Below are 22,031 nucleotides of genomic sequence, written 5' to 3'. Positions count from 1 at the left end.
GATTGACTGTTGACTACCGGCAACTTAACAAACAAGTTGCCTTGTCACGTTGGCCCATGATACACCTCGACCAAGAACTAGCAAAAGTGACAACAGCTAAGTACTTTTCTACTGTTGATGTAGCAAACAGATTCTGGACGATGAAAGTAGATCCTGTTGATCAGTATAAGTTGGCATTCTCTTTTGCAGGCAGACAGTTTACTTGGAACAGGTGTCCATTTGGCTATTCAAACTCCCCCGCAGAGTTCAACATATTTCTGCATAAAGCAATGAGTGATGCAGCAGCACAGGGTAATCTAATTTATGTAGATGACATCCTCATGCGAAGTCAGACATGGGAGGATCACACTGCAGAGATCCGACACGTACTCACTCAGCTCAGCAAAGCTGGTGCCAAACTGTCACTAGCCAAAGGACAGTGGTGCAGAATGAAGGTAGAATATGTTGGATTGACTGTCAGACCTGAGGGAATCCAACCTCAGTCAAGTAGAATAGAAGCGGTAAGAAACATCAAACCCCCAAGCAACATCTCTGAACTGCGCAGCTTCTTGGGTGTATGTAATTACTCCCGGCAGTTCATAGAAGATTATGCAGACATTGCCAGGCCACTACATGAATTACTTCAGAAGGATAGAACCTTTACTTGGGCAGAAAAGCAGGAACAAGCAATGAAAACTTTGAAAGAAAAGCTATGCACAGCACCTTGTCTGGCCTACCCGGACAAGGAATTTTTCCTTGAAGCTGGGTTTTCTGATCACTGTCTTATCACTGATCACTGTCTTAGTGCATTAACCCAGAAATATGACCAAGACAAACGAGTTGTTGTCTACGCTAGTAGAGCATTTAGCAGCGTAGAACTTAAGTTTTCAGATTGTGAGAAGGCCTTGCTTACAACAGTATGGGCAATCGAACACTTTCGCAGTTATATTGGTGGACAAAAAGTCATTGTCGAGATGTTTCATCAGCCTATTCAGTTCTTAAACAGTCAAAGGCTCAGGGAAGGTAGAGTCTCAAACAGTTGTATTGCAATGTGGATGAGTGCCCTACCAGGCTATGAATTAGAAGTCAGGTAGCCCAGAACAACAAGATGACCCTAGGCCAAGGTTTGGCAACCTGCCAACACGGTACAGAGGAGGAACAAGCTTCTGAAACCAGTGCTGTAATAAATCCCCCTTCTCTGACATCAAACCATTATTATTATGATGAGAATGTGTGTGGAGACCTTCCTAAAGCTTATGTTGATGGGTGTTCTTATCACCATGATCAACAGGTTAGGGCTGGAGTAGGACTAACATGGGAGGGAGACAATCCCTGTGGTGCTCAGTAGTACTACCTAGGTCCAAAACCAGTCAGTATGCAGAAGTCGCTGGAGCACTCATAACCTTGCAGGTAGCAGCAAAATATGGCATAAAAGACTTGGTGATTTGTTCAGATTCCAACTATGCTAGACACAGCTTTGTCTCTCACTTCCCCCAGTGGAAACAGAGTGGCATGAAAAATGCAAAAGGAAAGGAAGTGAAGCACAGTGAATTGTTCCTTGCTTGTGACAGACTAGTTAAGGAAGATGGTATGACTGTGTATTGGAAGAAAGTAAAAGGACACTCGCAGGCCCCTGGACCAGTCCTGTTGAGGAAGTATGATTCAGCTAACGGCAAGGACCGGGATGTAAAGCTTCCGTTAGTCCTAATGGCAATTCGTTCTACACCTCATAACAGGTGTTACACCTTTTGAGATGATGACAGGGAGAGAAATGACCCTCCCACTCCAACTTCATGGGTACAGGAACATTTGGAGAAAAGTGCAGAAGGCAGGAAATCATACTATGACCAGAAGGTTAACTCCACAGAGTTACAGGTAGGGGATAAGATACTCTACTTTAACTTCGTAAAGCCAGTGGGCGTCTCCAAAAAGTTTCTCAAAAACTGGTCAGGCCCTTATGAAATTGTAGGAAAACTGTCCCCAGTTGCCTACCGCATCAAAATTCCAAAAGGAAAAAGACCACCAGAGTATAAGTGGGTCCATTTTAACCAAAGAGTTACAAGCCCCAGATGGGAATGCAGGGGGTAGAGATAGCCCAGGAGTAAATCAGAGTAACTCGAAAATCCCCAGCAGTGTAGAGGAGTCTATGCTGCATTAATCACATAAACCAGTATACCTGTTATCAAGTGTTGTGGCTAATCATAGTATTGTCTGTCCAATAATTCTTCCCCTTCTGAGTAGTGACATACCATATGTCTGTATATCCAATTACAGAATGAATCCACTGTACCTGATCATAGTGATCTTCACGTTCAATACAGCCCAACCCCTGAGAATATTGGAGCCTGGCCCTCCAACTGGCATCATACTTCAGGATGACCCTGGAATTTTAGTAACGGACTGTCAAGTACACACTCAAAGAATCTTTGTCCGGCTTGACCCTACTGATGTTTACAAGAAGCACATCAGCCCTAAAAGGGTGATGTCAGGGCGGGCAACTCAATGGACAAAAAGCACCATTGAGCATGCCCAGTTGGACATAACCCATATGCTTAGTCAGTTGCAAAAACTTACCATAACACAGAAGGAACTTAGAGGAGTGAGACGCCAAAAGCGTTTCTTGGGTACTCGACAGCAGCATCAGCCCTCGGCTCACTCTTTTCTATTGGCACTTCGGCAGTAAATGCCATTAGCATCTCCACACTGAGAAAACATGTAGAAGGACTAAAAAAGGAGATGCCCGAGATACAGAATAAACTGGATTTTCAGCAGAGGCAGCTACAAAATTTGGGCATGACACTCGAGGGTACAATTCTCACAGTAAATCAGCATACAGCCCTCCTGAACTATACCATCCATAGTGTAGGCAAGATTTTAGATGTCATAACATGACTATGCTCACGTACAAATGGTACACACATTGATGCAAGATTTGCTTAGAGAAGTAAGTTCTGCTGTGGACAACTTGGCAGAGAACAGAATCCCTCCATACTTAGTACCTGTGGAATTGGTGGAGAGTATCTTGAGACAGGTTACACAGGGAGCCACCCAAACGCTACAAGTACACTTGGCCTACAGTCTGGGTAGTGCCATACCAGTCCATGTAGACCCAGAAGCTAGTGATATTGGTTTCCTGTTAAACCTTTCAATTTTTGATGTCAAAAACATTTACCAGTTAAAATCAGTGATAAATGTTGGATTCTGGACTAAAGATATGCATGTAAAAGTTGAAACACCCCCACTAATTGCTTATCAGGATGAAAATCCTGACATGTATTTGATACCAAATTTACAGATGTGTACTGCTGTCAAAGACATTCACTGGCTGTGCCCTAGTAAACCCTTTATTTGGGACCCCACTGAAGGCCTGTGTGGCATAAAGCAAATAAGCCCCAACAACAAATGCAAGGCTGAAAGATGTAACCATCACAAAAATTGAGAGGGTAGGGAACAAGTGGCTGGGCAACACACCAGTGGGCGAAGCAATGATAATCTATGATTGCCATGATACAGCTACTCTGATACACCTCCCAAATCAGACCATGCTAATCCAAGTCCCAATAGGAGCAATCCTTCATATTGATCACCTAGCCCTGTATCATCTGGATAACGAGAGGCATGAGGTAGAAATTGAAATTGCTGATGCCTTCAAAGGGCACACACTTGAAGTCTGAAGGACCTAAATTATGTCTGAAGGACCTAAATCAGAACTCAGTCATCAACTCCATAGTCTACAGGCTATGCCGATTGAATCAAATTCTAAGGGAGTGATACCAAATTGGGGGTGGAACAGCAGTGAAAGTTTACTGCTTATTTTGATTCTCAGTGGTTGGATTACCATGGTCCCTTTGGTGGTGGTATTGTACTGGCAGGTGCACACACTTCAGGCCAACATGTTACGACAAAATAGGCCAGAGACAGTTGGAACTTTTGAATTAAAACAGAAAATGCATAGGCCAATACCCCAACTTCCTCCCATCACTACACACAACATAGACTAATCAGCAGCATACCCTTGCTAATGCTGCTATGCAGTCCTTTAGAATTCCCCACTGTATAGATTAGCTCCTTTTTGATTCTTTATTTTAGAGTCGTCTTTAGATTTCAGTTTCTCTTACCTGATATAATTCTTGTCAGTCCTACCATAGGTGGATTAGAGCTAACTTTATAGTTATCAAGTCCTATAGTAGCTATTACAAAAGTTTACCGAAATGCCAATGGTCAAAGGATTAGGTGTGGTATGGTTGTTTCACTAATTGTTCCCCTTTGGTACACCTGATGGATCAACGACTTCGGCCTCGACCCCCCAGGGTAGGGGGGAATGTAGTGAACAATGGACATGATGGCACCAGAGCTTCACAACAGACATTCTTTTGTCACACTTTGATTAATCAAAAGAATGTGATCGGACCCTCAACGACAAGTAAACGACTACTGTAATCAGGGCTGCCAAAGGTGGAAGACAGGAAAGATCACATCAACGGCCCATTGATGATAGGCTAATCTCATCACGAGTTGCCTTTGTTCACCTTAGGCTTCCATGCCTGAGTTCAAGGTGTGAATGACCATGGACTCCTAGGGCTGCCAAACCGGTTCTGGCTAGAGCACAGCAAAAAGAAAGAAATGCTCAGAAAGGAAGACATTTTCTAAACATATTGGCTTGAAATCACCATTAATGGACAGGAATACTGTAAGGAACATGTACTATGTGTCCTTATACTCATCCAGGAAACTGTGCACACACAGTAGAAACCACAACTGGAATAAAAGCCAATGCAAGTGCACCCACTGCGACAGAAGTGTGATACCTCAACCAATTCACATCAAGTTTGGACTCTACGAGTTCAGAACACTGCCACAAGGACTTTGAGAAAGATTTAAAAAAGAAATACAGCATTTCCAAGGTCCTAAAGACATTGTCTTATTTACAGTGCCTTGCGAAAGTAATTCGGCCCCCTTGAACTTTGTGACCTTTTGCCACATTTCAGGCTTATATAAAACTGATATAAAACTAATTTTTTGTGAAGAATCAACAAGAAGTGGGACACAATCATGAAGTGGAACGAAATTTATTGGATATTTCAAACTTTTTTAACAAATAAAAAACTGAAAAATTGAGTGTGCAAAATTATTCAGCCCCTTTACTTTCAGTGCAGCAAACTCTCTCCAGAAGTTCAGTGAGGATCTCTGAATGATCCAATGTTGACCCAAATGACTAATGATGATAAATAGAATCCACCTGTGTGTAATCAAGTCTCCGTATAAATGCACCTGCACTGTGATAGTCTCAGACGTCCGTTTAAAGCACAGAGAGCATCATGAAGAACAAGGAACACACCAGGCAGGTCCGAGATACTGTTGTGGAGAAGTTTAAAGATTTCCCAAGCTTTAAACATCCCAAGGAGCAGTGCAAGTGATAATATTGAAATGGAATGAGTATCAGACCACTGCAAATCTACCAAGACCTGGCCGTTCCTCTAAACTTTCAGCTCATACAAGGAGAAGACTGATCAGAGATGCAGCCAAGAGGCCCATGATCACTCTGGATGAACTGCAGAGATCTACAGCTAAGGTGGGAGACTCTGTCCATAGGACAACAATCAGTCGTATACTGCACAAATCTGGCCTTTATGGAAGAGTGGCAAGAAGAAAGCCGTTTCTTAAAGATATCCATAAAAAGTGTTGTTTAATGTTTGCCACAAGCCACCTGGGAGACACACCAAACATGTGGAAGAAGGTGCTCTGGTCAGATGAAACAATGCAAAACATTATTTTTGGAGTAAAAGCAACACAGCTCATCACCCTGAACACACCATTCCCACTGTCAAACATGGTGGTGGCAGCATCATGGTTTTGGCCTGCTTTTATTCAGCAGGGACAGGGAAGATGGTTAAAATTGATGGGAAGATGGATGGAGCCAAATACAGGACCATTCTGGAAGAAAACCTGATGGAGTCTCCAAAAGACCTGAGACTGGGATGGAGATTTGTCAAGACAATGATCCAAAACATAAAGCAAAATCTACAATGGAATGGTTCAAAAATAAACATATCCAGGTGTTAGAATGGCCAAGTCAAAGTCCAGACCTGAATCCAATCAAGAATCTGTGGAAAGAACTGAAAACTGCTGTTCACAAATGCTCTCCATCAAACCTCACTGAGCTCGAGCTGTTTTGCAAGGAGGAATGGGCAAACATTTCAGTCTCTCGATGTGCAAAACTGATAGAGACATACCCCAAGCGATTTACAGCTGTAATCGCAGCAAAAGGTGGCGCTACAAAGTATTAACTAAAGGGGGCTGAATAATTTTGCACGAGTTTCTGACCTGACGAGGGAAGAACAACAGCACGACCAAGGTGAGACTCTTGTGAGTAAACCTTTCACCGCACGGATCAAGCAGCCAAAGTGCTTCTGCAGAGGACTTTGACTCCTGACCTGCAGTACCTCCAACCTACAGAAGATCATATGGACCGACCACCATCTGACCTACAGTTCTCTGGATTACACAAAGACCTCCAGCACTCAGTGCAGCTCTGCAGCTGTTGGAAAGCAATCCAGTTTCCCACTGCATACGGAAGGATACCAGTGGACAACGTTTCCCATTCCCCGACTGATCACCCGACCAAGTGAAACGTAAATATAAGCTAACCAAACCTTTTCCAAAAGCCTTGGCATTAGGTTGTTGCTAAATGAGATTGCTATTTATGTAGAGACTGTTTTTCTAGGGTCAGCGTACACAGATAGATACATTAGACACGTTATCTGTATTCAGAGTAAATGCTTATTTACTTACTTTTAATACCAGTGTAGCATATTAGCTCAAAATAAATATGAATAATTGATCATAACTAGTTATAATTAATTAGTAATATTTGAATCAGTTAATAAAATTAACTTAATGTAATAAAATGAATATTATAATCAATTAACCTGTTGTCCAATGAACGCACGTGTTAATTGTTTATTAATTCTAAGAAATGTTCATTTCCAGGTTATGGGAAATAATCTTAATGTACAATTCTACTAAAAGCCTGTTGTCAGGATCGACATGAATAGGGACTCCAGTATATGAGCCCAAAACATGGACAACTTTATATGTGACATGAACGAGACTTTATTAACTAGACTAAACACTTAACTACTCTAACATTCACACACATACATGCATACAGTTTACCAAGAAAGCGAGAGAGAGAGAGAGCTAAAGCAGAGTACAGGAAAGCAAGATGTTACAGCATTGTTGGACATTCAGCAGATCAACAGCCTTGAGCAAACCATCAGTTTATTTTTAACAGGCCCTTCTTTAAAAAGGGGTAAGGATACTCAATGTATCCGATAATGAGACTAAGTTTGATACTTGCATGTCTCTCCAAGTTGAATTAAAACTGTCCTGATGCAATTTGTGGAGGCTTCCGTTGAATCTTTGCTGATATTTTCTTGACGAAAGAGAACCAGTTGGATTCAGAGGATCTTTGGTAAATGGAAGGTCTAGGCCGAGGCCTGGCACAAGCTTGGGGTTCCTTAGAAGCTTCTAGCTTCTTAAAGCATCATCTTGACATCAGCATTTGTAGGTAAAAGAGAAGAAGAGGAGGAAGAGCAGGAAGAGAAGTTTGATCTTGTGATCAGTGAATATAAGGGGTGAAGATGTCACACCTGTCACGATCATTGCCCGTTCCTGTTCACTCCGGACTCCATTTCCCATAATCCTCCCTGTCAATCACATGCACTCACTCCACCTATCACCTGTTGCCACATACAGCCATGCACACTCCACACTAATCACCACACCCAGCTGATACTCATTACCAGGACTATAAAAGACTCGCACACACACCACCTCACCGCGAAGTCTTGATTACCCAGTGTATCCTTTCCGAGCGTTTCCCTGTGTTTATTGTCTGCCTGTTTATTGTTACTGATCCTGCCTGTTTCCTGTTTATTGACCCGTTGCTGCCTGTCCTGACCCTTGCTTTGTACACCGACCTGTGAGTGATATCTGCCTGTCCTGATCATTGCTTGTTCCTTGACCACGATTCTGCCTGTCCCTTGCTGTTCCTGTTTGCTCCTGTTTGACCCTGCCTGTACGACCACTCTCACTTTAATAAAAGCTGCAAATGGATCTCTGCCTCAGTCCCGCTTCATTACAACACCCTCTTAAGGTGTCTGAGCCAATAAGGAGTTTCCCTTTCAGAGGGAAGTTTTACGAGTCTTTGTTCTGTAGCAAGATATTAGCATAAGACACTGGATTGGATGAATGAGAGAATAACCTTCTAGATTCTTATAATATTAACATGTCACAGAGTTAGTAACATGTAACATAAATTACCAAATAGGAAATGAAAGTTGGAGTCCGTAGATACCAAACATGCTGCCAATGTGATCTCAGTTAACTATACATTTGCAACTATGGAACATTAATACAAAAAATAGTTCAAAAGAGAGAATTAATACATAGAATAAAGCCTATAAAAGGCAAGTCATGAGATGGGAAAATTGGATACATGTTTATACATTTCCCAAGTGGTTATATAGAGAATACATAGGTTTATGAGAGTTTATTTGTCCTTCTCATGAAGAATGAGTCACTAGTCTCTACAGTATTCTTCCGGATCATAAAAGTACCATATATCTGTAACAGGACACTTAGGTTGGCCTGTGTGCTGGTTGCAGTTTTAGGGGGATGGGTTCACCAAACTTTGATAAAGTGAGTTCATAGGTAATTCATTAAATATATTGAATAATTTTGTGTGCCTGATTGGTCCAGACACTACACCAGCATCCAGAAAGACCACAGTTGATCCCCTCATAGACTGTTAATTACCCATTCATTGCTTCGTCCAATCCGTTGCTCATCTACTTGGCATTCAGTTTTGTTAACATCCATTTGTGTTGTAGTTTATAGTTTCTGTTTCATTATTGATTCAATTTTCTTAGTAGTTTAGTCATTTTTCCTTAGAAGTTTAGTCATTTTCCTTCGTAGTATTTAGTGAGTGTGATATTTTACTCTTGTATATCTTTTTGTTAATAAATTCATTTTATTGCAAACTGTGCTCTACAAGCTCGCCCGAATCTCACTAAATCCTTCAGATTGGTCAGATGATAAACTACCTCCAATTTATAAAATATTAATTAAGTTAACAATCTTTCATGATTGTTCTTTATTGTCAAGGTGAGAATCCTGACTGGTGCCCCGAAATATTGGAAGGAATCATCTGACTCAATATTAATATTAATACAAAATATTAACATTAATATTTAAGACCAAAATCACTACATTTGTGGTGCCCTCATGTGAGGCTAATCCAAAAATCACTACAATAGTAAGAATGCAAGGGCTTCAGATACTGTTTTGGATGCGACTAGCTTAATGAACTCTGTACATTGTTTGGTTCCAGCTGTAGAACCAGTGCAGCAAGGCAATTGGGTAACAGTAAGGCGGCCTAGCCACAGAAAACACCACTCTTCTGTTCCAATAAAAACATCAAACAGGTTCTCACCACTTAGTGATGCACCCACTGAGAATCCTGTTGAAACTGCCCTAGTTATTGACAATTCTATTACACGGAACATGAAAATAAGAGACACCAGCCACCATAGTCACATGTTTGCAGGGGGCCAGAGCACCTGACATCAAAGCAAATTTGAAAGTGCTTGCTAATGCTACTCGTAAATACTCTAAAATTATAATTCACATCGGCACTACTGAAATGATCTTCGACTTCGCCAGTCAAAGATCACTAAAATTAACATTAAACAGGTGTGTGAACTCGCAAGTACAATGTCAAAAAAGTAATTTGCTCTGGTCTCCTTCCTGTTCTTTGGAATGATGAGATAGTTAGCAGATTATCATCACTCAATGGCTGGCTGTCTAAGTGGTGTCTGCAGAATAATACAGGTTTCATAGACAATTGGAAAAGTTTTTGGGGCAGACCTGACCTGTTGAAACGAGATGGTATTCATCCCTCCTGGGATGGTGCTGCTCTTCTCTCTAGTAATATGGCACATAGTCTTAGAGCTGAAACATGACAAACTGGGGCCCAGGTCAGGAAGCAGACATACTGGCTAAACCGACCATCTGCTAGCTGCCTCACATTACAGAAGTCAGATAATTCCCACACATAGACACATAGAAACTCTTCCACCTAGATATTATCACATAGAGACTGTGTCTGTACCCCGAATTAGTAAAAACAAAAAACTTCCAAACCCATTCAAGGGTAAAAATTTAATTGATGTTCAACAAATACAAAATAGAGATAATACTAATAAATAAATGATAAAGCTTGGGTTGTTAAATATTAGATCCCTTTCTTCTTAAGCACTTATTGTAAATTATATTATCACAGACAATAATCTAGATGTGCTGTGTTTGACAGAAACTTGGCTAAAACCGGACGATTACATTACTTTAAATGAGTCTAACCCTCAATGTTGCGATTACCGACAAAATCCTCGTCAGAAAGTCAAAGGGGGAGGTGTTGCTGTAATTTATAGTAATATTTACAGTATTAGTCAAAGGTCTTTCAAATATATTAGTCAACATTTGTGGATCAAAACCTTTCATCAAAGTTGTCCTAAAACTTTCTTCTTTGGACAACTTAGTTCTTAGGACAACTTTGATTAACTTTTTTATTCCACATCAAATGTTGACTACTGTATAATTCCTTCAAAGTAATGGTACTTTATGTAACATTATGTAAGTTGGCATTTGTGCTGGCTACTGTATACAGGCCATACAGACTTTATCAAAGAATTTGCTGATTTTCTATCAGAGTTAGTACTAGCTGCAGATAAAGACTTTGTTGTTGGTGATTTTAATATCCATGTAGATAATGAAAAAGACGCATTGGGATTGGCATATACAGACATTCTAAACTCTATTGGAGTTAGACAACACATGTCAGCACCCACTCGTTGTCGTAATCATACTTTAGATCTACAAACCCAATTCCCAAAAAGTTGGGTCACTGTACAAATTGTGAATAAAAACAGAATGCAATGATGTGGAAGTTTCAAATTTCAATATTTTATTCAGAATATAACATAGATGACATATCAAATGTTTAAACTGAGAAAATGTATCATTTTAAGGGAAAAATAAGTTGATTTTAAATTTCATGTCATCAACACATCTCAAAAAAACTGGGACAAGGCCATGTTTACCACTGTGTGGCATCCCCTCTTCTTTTTATAACAGTCTGCAAACATCTGGGGATTGAGGAGACAAGTTACTCAAGTTTAGAAATAGGAATGTTGTCCCATTCTTGTCTAATACAGGCTTCTAGTTACTCAATTGTCTTAGGTCTTCTTTGTCGAATCTTCCTCTTTATGATGCGCCTAATGTTTTCTATGGGTGAAAGATCTGGACTGCAGACTGGCTATTTCAGTACCTGGATCCTTCTTCTACACAGCCATGATGTTGTAATTGATGCAGTATGTGGTCTGGCATTGTCATGTTGGAAAATGCAAGGTCTTCCCTGAAAGAGACGATGTCTGGATGGGAGCATATGTTGTTCTAGAACTTGGATATACCTTTCAGCATTGATGGTGCCTTTCCAGATGTGTAAGCTGCCCATGCCACATGCACTCATGCAACCCCATACCATCAGAGATGCAGGCTTCTGAACTGAGTGCTGATAACAACTTGGGTTGCATGTCCTCTTTAGTCCGGATGACATGGCGTCCCAGTTTTCCAAAACGAACTTCAAATTTTGATTCGTCTGACCACAGAACAGTTTTCCACTTTGCCACAGTCCATTTTAAATGAGCCTTGGCTCAGAGAAAACGGCTGCACTTCTGGATCATGTTTAGATATGGCTTCTTTTTAGATCTATAGAGTTTTAGCCGGCAACGGCGAATGGCACGGTGGATTATGTTCACCGACAATGTTTTCTGGAAGTATTCCTGAGCCCATGTTGTGATTTCCATTACAGTAGCATTTCTGTATGTGATGCAGTGCCGTCTAAGGGCCCGAAGATCACGGGCATCCAGTATGGTTTTCCGGCCTTGACCCTTATGCACAGAGATTGTTCAAACTCTTTGCAATTTTTCTCTGAGAAACTCCTTTCTGATATTGCTCCACTATTTTTCGCCGCAGCATTGGGGGAATTGTTGATCCTCTGCCCATCTTGACTTCTGAGAGACACTGCCACTCACTTTTTTATCCAATCATATTGCCAATTGACCTAATAAGTTGCAAATTGGTCCTCCAGCTGTTCCTTATATGTACATTTAACTTTTCTGGCCTCTTATTGCTACCTGTCCCAACTTTCTTGGAATGTGTATGTAGTACTTTTAAGAATCAGTTTGTAGGGAAGGAAGTGGACAGGGTCGACTTTGACTACTGACTGAGCTTTTATTACATAAAACAAAGTTCCAACAAAAAGACTGTGCAACGCACAACAAATAATCCACATCCGAAGAAGGGCTTCACTCCAGTGTGATCTCCCGATCAGTCCAAGACAGGTGTGTGTGATCTCAGTCAGTAGTCCCTGTCTCTCTCGCACACTTTTGCTTCTCCTGGCGTTTTATCCTGTCTCCGTGCCAATTACTGGAATGAGAAACAGGTGTTTGTAATTTAGATTTAACCCACTCGTTTCCCACGCATCTCCCGATGCTCTCTCCAGTTGCAGACCTCGCTGAACCACGCCCCCCTCGCCACATACCCCCACCGCCCGACTCAGGCCAGGGAGCCATCCAGCCTGCAGCCCCCCCAATCAGTGAGTTGGGAGGGCGAGAGGTGATCTCCCCCTGGGGCCAGAGCGAGGGATTGTTTTTTGACATTCGCCTCTGGCCCAAGATCATCCTCCCCGCTAATCACCGTCGCCAGCATCACTGATTCTGCCTCATTTCATTTTTTAAGGAGGTTGAGGTGGTAAATTTGAAGTGCTCCTCTCCTATCCGATCGTATTACCTCATAATCGAGATCCCCAACTTGCCGTGTAACCTCAAATGGTCCTTGCCACTTTGCGAGTAATTTAGAGCTTGAAGTGGGGAGCAATACAAGCACTTTATCTCCCGGTGAAAATTTGCGTAAATTAGTCCCCCTGTCATACAGTTGGCTCTGTCTGTGCTGGGCTTGTAACAAATTCTCCATGGATAGCCGCCCCAAAGTGTGGAGTTTTGTTCTCAAGTCCATCACATAAAGAATTTCATTTTTGGCCTGAGACGGTCCGTCCTCCCAAGTCTCTCTTAGGACATCCAGCACCCCGTTCGAACAGCCCGTCTGTTTGTGGGTGAAAGACGCTGGTACGAATCAATTTAACGCCCAACAATTCGTAAAGTTCGCGTAACGTGCGTGACATAAACGCAGTGCCCTGATCAGTGAGGATTTCTTTCGGAATCCCCACTCGGGAGATTAAACTGAACAGTGCATCCGCAACACTCTTAGCGTAAATGTTGCGGAGAGCTACTGCTTCGGGGTATCGCGTTGCATAATCCACAATGACTAGTCAAGTCAAGTCAAGTCAAATTTATTTATATAGCGCTTTTACAATTGGTAATTGTTTCAAAGCAGCTTTACATATTAGAAGCACAGAAAAAAAGGGAAGTGGTTAAAACTGTACAAACAAGCGTGGTAATATGTAACATATACAAGATGGTGCTACATTAAGCCAATGTCGGCTGACTTCCAGGGGTGGAAAAAAACCCCTAGGAGAAAAACCCAGCGTGCTAGCACTGGGAAAAAAGTCCTAGGAGGGAAAAAACCCTTGGAAGATATATATATGTAAATGTATATGGAGATCAAAATCTGAATTGTACATTTTTATTATAGAGATTAAAAATCGATTATATATAAATATATGCAAGCGGATACGGGGATTAAAAATCTGAATTATAGATGCAGCCAGAATTGGATCTTTAGGCCCATTGTCTCCTGGGCTACGTTGTAGTCAGGTCCAGACGAAGGTTCTCCATCTGATCTGGATACGGCCTGGATCCAGCACCCGGCAAACCTCAGGATAAGCAGAGAGACAGATATTAGCGTAGATGCCATTCTTATTCTGATGTACAGGTATATCTAGTGTTATAGGAAATGTTCTCGGTTCCGGCCGACCTAATTATTGCAGCGTAACAATCCTTTAACGGATTTGAAAAATGTTAATGTATTGATAATGTGTTATGTGTATGCAAGAGCAAAGAGATGTGTTTTTAGTCTAGATTTAAACTGACAGAGTGTGTCTGCTTCCCGAACAATGCTAGGAAGATTGTTCCAGAGTTTAGGTGCTAAATAGGAAAAGGATCTGCCGCCTTCAGTTGATTTTGATATTCTGGGTATTATCAACTGGCCTAAATTCTGAGATCGCAATAAACGTGAAGGACTATAATGCATTAAGAGCTCACTTAGGTACTGGGGAGCTAAACCATTTAGAGCTTTATAAGTAAGTAGCAAGATTTTAAAATCTATACAATGTTTAATAGGGAGCCAATGTAATGTTGACAGAACTGGGCTAATATGGTCATACTTTCTGGTTCTAGTAAGAACTCTAGCTGCCGCATTTTGGACCAACTGTAGTTTGTTTAAAAGACTAATGCAAAACGATGCTCTCGCCACAGTGTATCTCTCATGAAATCCAAAATGAGCCAATATTTGGCATGACACTTCAAAATGTCTCACTTTCAACATTTGATATGTTATCTATATTCTATTGTGAATAAAATATAAGTTTATGAGATTTGTAAATCATTGCATTCCTTTTTTATTCACAATTTATACAGTGTCCCAACTTTTTTGGAATCAGGTTTGTAATATTGTCACATGGAATCGATATTGATGCCATTGAAATTCTGCAGCAGACATCTCAGATCATCATCTAGTCTTGTGTATGCTACATTTAGTCAAGGCTGAAAAATGCTGTGGTACAACAAGCACACTCGGGCCCTAAAGGGAGCTGCCAGAAAAATGGAGTACAGATGGAAGAAAACAAAACTATACGTTTTTCGCATTTCGTGGAAAGAGAGAATGATTGAGTACAGAAAGGCCTTAAAAACTGCTATATCTGCCTATTTTTCAAATCTTTTTGAAGAAAATAAACACAACCCTAGGTATTTATTTGATACAGTGGCTAAATTAACAAGAAATAAAGCTTCAACTTCTAATGTTTCCAAACAGCACAGTAGTAATGACTTTATGAACTTCTTTACTTGCAAGATTGATAATATTAGAGAGAAAATTATAACTATGCAACCGTCTACTACAGTATCACGTCAGATAATGCACTGTAGTGTCCCTGAAGAAAAATTCAATTCATTCACTGCTTTATGAGAGGAAGAATTCAGGCCGATCTCAAATCTCACTTTTCTGTCAAAAATACTAGAAAAGGCAGTATCATCACAACTATGTTCCTTTTTAGAAAGAAATAGTATCTGTGAGGATTTCCAATCAGGATTTAGACCGCACAATAGTACTGAGACTGCTCTCATCACACTTTGATAACAATCTTTCATTTGAAGGCCATGTTTCTAGCATCTGTAAAACCGCATTCTTCCATCTTAAAAATATATCTAAACTATGACATATGCTCTCAATGGAAAATGCAGAACAGTTAGTTCATGCGTTCATGACCTCAAGGCTAGATTACTGTAATGCTCTACTGGGTGGTTGTTCCGCTCACTTGATAAATAAACTACAGCTCATACAAAATGCAGAACTAGTAATTCTTACTAGAACTAGGAAGTATGATCATATTAGCCCAGTTCTGTCAACACTGAATTGGCTTCCTGTTAAACATCGTATAGATTTTAAAATCTTGCTAATTACTTACAAAGCACTAAATTGTTTAGCTCCCCAGTACCTGAGCGAGCTCTTAATGCATTATAGTCCTTCACGTCTATTGCGATCTCAGAATTCAGTTCAGCTGATAATACCTAGAATATCAAAATCAAGACACATTCTCTCAGTTTAAATCTAGACTAAAACGCATCTCTTTAACTTGGCATACACATAACACATTATCAATTTATACTTTCAAATCCGTTAAAGGATTGTTAGGCTGCATAAATTAGGTCAGCCGGAACCGGGAACACTTCCTATAACACTAGATGTACTCGTTACATCAGAAAAAAAATGACATCTAAGCTAATATTAGTCTCTCTGTTTATCCCGAGGTTTACCGTAGTCAACCGGATCCGGGTCGCATCCAGGTGAGATCGAGGAGCTGCGCCTTGACACGACCACAACGCAGTCCTGAAGTATCAGCAGAGATTGAGTCAACTAGTCATCCACTGTGAAGGCCTCAATAAACAGTCCATACCGGTGTGATGAATACGATCCTCAACTGCATGGAACTGAAATAAATACTTTGAATGTTGCGATCCCATCGGACTTATGATAGCTACCTGAATCGTAACAAAACACTGCTCGCCAGAGAAGAACTGGCCCCCTGACTAAGCCTAGTTTCTCCCAAGGTTTTTTTTCTCCATTTTAACACCTGTTTGCCACCTGTTTGCCACCTGATGTCAGCTATTGGAGTTTGGGTTCCTTTCTGCTGTCGCCTTTTGGCTTGTTTAGTTTGGGACACTTGACATTTGATATTCAACAGTGCTTTGATCTGCCTGCTTTGGCACCATTTTCTTTAAGAGCTGCTGTGCAGACAAAATTGTATACCAGTTATCACTGTAAAGCTGCTTTGACACTATCTGCATTGTAAAAAGCGCTATATAAATAAGGTGACTTGACTTGACTTGACAAGCGGACACTCGACACCCAGGCTGAGCCACAAAAAGCTTCATCTTCTCCTTAGCCCATGCTCTTACAGGCTTCCAATAGGAAGTAAATGAACTAATGCTGCGAGTCACAGAGTTCTACAGAGAACCAACCCGCCCGGAAAATAATTAATTCAGACAAACCCTGAAAAGGCACATGAAGTGACACTCGAAGACCACAGGGGAAGGGCCAGACATATCCCTGCATTCACACCAAAGCTCGCAGGAGACCACAACATCCATGCCAACCTACGAGACATTGATTTTCACCTGCAGTCTATGACTGGTGTGACACACCAAGACAGACTCTCTGTTCTGGATCGCAATTCTTTCTAGCTTGGCAGCCAGAAAATCCTCCAATCAGACTACCAGTAGCTGAAACCAGACAGCACAAAGGAATTCTCAGACCCAGAAGTCTGACCGCAGACTGAGTGCTGCCCTAGACACCAAGCAGGGCAGATCTGAAAGTCCCTATGTTACTGTCAGAGACTTAGACAAATCTGGAATGGAAGGAGGACACCAGCTTCAAGAAACCTTTCCCCCGACATCCGTTACTCACCTTTTAAGCAGCACAGCCTGCAGCCACACAGTGCTTTCTACATGGCCTCTACAAAACGTTCCTAGCCAGCAGTGGGCATAAAACTTTTAAAGTAGGTGAAAACGTGTATTCACAACCAAGCAGGAGTCTGCATTAGTAAAATTTGAATTTTACTGATTTAAAGAAAACCTTGAATGAATGTGTAAGCCTCAAAGGCCCATGTCCATCTACGACTATGCACGGCTCTTTGAAACATGCAGACATGTGATATACACTGTTTGATTTGGCACTGCTGTGCATTTGTTTTCATGAAAATGACTTGTCAGAGGAAACACTAACTCCAAATATACGCCAGATTAAGCTGGTTAAGCTAACATGGCCTAGCACTATTTGCTTAAACCACGTCCACATATAAGTGTGCATTTCATAATTCCCACATGACATTTGACACAAAATTTAATACGCATGTCTATCGCTAATTGCTGGCTTGTTAGATGCAGATAAAATGATAGCCTGAATTGACATTTCTACTGTAAACTTATCAAATCATCAAAATCAACGACATGTATGTTAGACCCAATGCCGACTAAACTACTGAAAGAAATGCTTCCAGAGGTCGTAGGTCCACTTTTTGATACAATTAATTCATCTTTAACACTAGGATACGTGCCAAAAACCTTTAAGCAGGCTATTATTAAACCTCTTATTAAAAAACCTCAACTAGATCCGAGAGATTTAGTAAATTACAGGCCAATCTCGAATCTACCTTTTCTGTCAAAGATACTAGAAAAGGCAGTTTCAACACAACTGTGCTCCTTTTTAGAAAGAAATGGAATCTGTGAGGATTTCCAGTCAGGATTTAGACCATACCATAGTACTGAGACTGCTCTCGTTAGAGTTACAAACGATCTACTCCTATCATCCGATCGTGGCTGTATTTCTCTATTAGTGTTATTAGATCTCAGTGCTGCTTTTGACACTATTGATCATAACATTCTTTTAAAAAGACTTGAAAACTATATTGGCATTAGTGGAATTGCTTTGGCATGGTTCAAATCGTACTTATCTGACCGTTATCAGTCTGTAGTAGTTAATGAAGAGATGTCGTATCGATCACAGGTTCAATATGGAGTACCACAAGGTTCAGTACTAGGACCGTTGCTTTTCACTCTGTACATGCTGCCCTTAGGAGAGATAATTAGGAAGCATGGTGTTAGTTTTCACTGCTACGCTGACGATACTCAGCTCTATATTTCCTCGCGCCCTGACGAAACCTACAAATTCACAAAACTAACAGAATGCATAGCTGACATTAAAAACTGGATGACAAGAAATTTCTTATTATTAAATTCAGAAAAAAACTGATATCCTAATCTTTGGACCAAAAACTTCCTCACAAAAAACCTTGAATACTCTCTAACACTAGACGGGTGCTCCAATAAACCTTCGTCCTCAGTTAGGAACTTGGGTGTGCTCTTTGATACCAATCTTTCATTTGAAATTCATGTTTCTAGTATCTGTAAAACCGCCTTCTTCCATCTAAAAAATATATCTAAATTACGACATATGCTCTCAATGACAAATGCAGAACAGTTGGCTCATGCATTCATGACCTCAAGACTAGATTATTGTAACGCTCTACTGGGTGGTTGTTCTGCTCGGCTTTTAAACAGACTACAGTTGGTCCAAAATGCGGCAGCTAGAGTTCTTACTAGAACCAGAAAGTATGACCATATTAGCCCAGTTCTGTCAACATTACATTGGCTCCCTATTAAACATTGTATAGATTTTAAAATCTTGCTACTTACTTATAAAGCTCTAAATGGTTTAGCTCCCCAGTACCTAAGTGATGTACTCTTAATGCATTATAGTCCTTCACGTCTATTGCGATCTCAGAATTCAGGCCAGTTGATAATACCCAGAATATCAAAATCAACTGAAGGCGGCAGATCCTTTTCCTATTTAGCACCTAAACTCTGGAACAATCTTCCTAGCATTGTTCGGGAAGCAGACACACTCTGTCAGTTTAAATCTAGACTAAAAACACATCTCTTTGCTCTTGCATACACATAACACATTATCAATACATTAACATTTTTCAAATCCGTTAAAGGATTGTTACGCTGCAATAATTAGGTCGGCCGGAACCGAGAACATTTCCTATAACACTAGATATACCTGTACATCAGAATAACGCTAATATCTGTCTCTCTGCTTATCCTGAGGTTTGCCGGGTGCTGGATCCAGGCCGTATCCAGATCAGATGGAGAACCTGTGTCTGGACCTGACTACAACGTAGCCCAGGAGACAATGGGCCTACAGATCCAGTTCTGGCTGCATCTATAATTCAGATTTTTAATCCCTGTATCCGCTTACATATATTTATATAGAATCTATTTTTAATCTCTATAATAAAAATCACCATCTTGTATATGTTACATATTACTGCGCTTGTTTGTACAGCTTATTTTTAACCACTTCCCTTTTTTCTGTGCTTCTAATATGTAAAGCTGCTTTGAAACAATTACCAATTGTAAAAGCGCTATATAAATAAATTTGACTTGAAAATTTGACTGTAACAGAATTAGTCTTAACACATCTTAACATATGTCAAATGGTATCAGTATAAGGTTAATCTGACTTTAGCAAAGAAACTCTAATTTCAGTATTAAAGCGTATGTCTGTTTTGACAAAAGAATCTTAGCTCAGCTGCATATAAACTTTATCAGAATTGATTAGTGTGCTTTGGTTGAATAAATACCAATTGCAGTATTGCTTAACGTGTTTCTGATGAAGAAATCTCAGTACAGTGTTATACAGAATAAATATAGATTTTGGTGATGCTCCCCTTTCTACAGTGTAAAGTCCTTAAAATTATAGTAAGATAATATAGTCAGCCTGTGCTTAAACAAGTTTTAACTTGCAGCAAAACTATTTATTTACTCTTTAGATTGCAAGACATTACTCTTTAAAGTGCAAGAAGCCTATTGTTCAAAGTAGAGAGAAGCACTTACTCACAGAAAAGAGTCTACATGAGTAAAATTTCCAATGCCAAACAATATTTGCATTCTGCTTAATGTAATATCAATTTTTTGAAAATCTGAAAGTATGAGAGCCACATTTTAACTTGTATATCGTTCTAGTGTGGTCCGGTTTCCCAAATGGAACCAGAGACACTTTTATTTGTGATTATGTTTATTCTTAACAAGTGCTCTAAGTAATCTCAGTAATTACTAAGGCACAACTATAGTCCTGAGCACTGGTAATAAACATAATCTGAATAGGCAATAATCTGAATAGTCTTAAAGAGATCTAGCCAGTTGCGATCCATCAGGAGATTCTGAGAAATAATTTGACCATAAGAACCATCTAAAGTCATTTATTAAATCACAGCTTATGCCTTTCAGAAAAATTCTCAGAACCACACAAATCTTAGCATCCTAGATAGTAATCCTAGAAGACACACTTCAATAGCAAGCTATGCCTGAAGCATCAAGCTGTATGCTATATCCCTAGCTGACCCATTACAACTTAAGCTGTGAACTCTTTAGGGTCAGGCAGTGGTCTCTCACCCTTACTCTCAAAAACTATTGTGCCAAAATGTTGCAGATGCTCAGTTTAACCTCCCAGACTGGAGACCTAAAGGACTGACTAGCCATCGCGAAGAACACTGTTCCACCCAAGGCTGCTGACAGCCTACTGCACCAGAGCCAAGCGCAACTGGACAATGAGAGAAGAGGACCAATGACACATGACCAAAGCCAGAGTTACAGCCACACCAGGCTGATCAAGATTATCATCTCCTCCGCCCACCTTATGGATAGGAAACAGGAAGTAACAACCTCACATAACAGATCACAGAGTCCTGCAAGGAGTGGACATGTGCTCAAAGACTCACAGACCAGCACAGAACTGTCACCATGGCAACAGCCAGGATACCAGCCAAGCCCCTGGGAGAAGCCATAGAAGGGAAGACAGCACCCTCAACCTGCAAATACCACAGGACGTCCCACAGCCGTCAACGACAACATCCTCCTCCAAACCCTTCACACAGGTGTCAGTCGGAAGCTGCACAAGGACAGCTAGACCCATCTGCCTCAAAGATACGGGAGTGGCTGACATGAGCAAAACAGCTCACCCGAGGAGTATTGTGAAGTGCAAGATTCGACTCCTTGCCTACCAGAGGTCAAGCAAGCTCAAGTTGGCACTGCCACAAAAGCAGAGCAACACTCCAACCTTCACACTTCTTGTGACTTTGGTAACACTTTATAATAACTGCATGCTATAAAGCATTAGTTAAGCATTAGTAAATAGTTAATTGATCAAACAGGGCTGGAAATGAGATTCACTGGGGGGACTCTATATGGGAAGGTTTTTTTATTTTTTTTTACTTTCAATGACTTTTCAGATGTATTTAAATATAAAATATTATATAATTATATAATATGCTAACATTAAACAGGCCTATTTCATGTTTCCTCCAAACAAGCAAACACATGAAAGGTCAGTGAACAACATTTATGAATTGTGTGTGGCATTTTCATTCAAATATGTTCATTCGGCAGAATCTTTGCTTGGTAAAATTACCTGTTTGATTTTGGACAAATTAAAGATACATTGTCTAGGAATTTGCATATGTGGTGCATACTGAATTGAACAGGTCACAATCATTTTAAATACATTTGTCCTCAGGTTAAAGAAAACTGAATGTTTTGGATGGCTACCTCTCAGTTTAGTATTGTAGGGACCCGTTCGACAGACGCTACCAAATGGCTTTATCAGCCAGAGGCATGATTGAACAAAGCTTCATT

Source organism: Chanodichthys erythropterus, chromosome 21, assembly GCF_024489055.1.
Source record: "Chanodichthys erythropterus isolate Z2021 chromosome 21, ASM2448905v1, whole genome shotgun sequence".
In the NCBI taxonomy this organism is placed as follows: Eukaryota; Metazoa; Chordata; class Actinopteri; order Cypriniformes; family Xenocyprididae; genus Chanodichthys; species Chanodichthys erythropterus.
The sequence above is the reverse complement of the archived record's forward strand: the minus strand, read 5'-3'. Positions refer to the sequence as shown.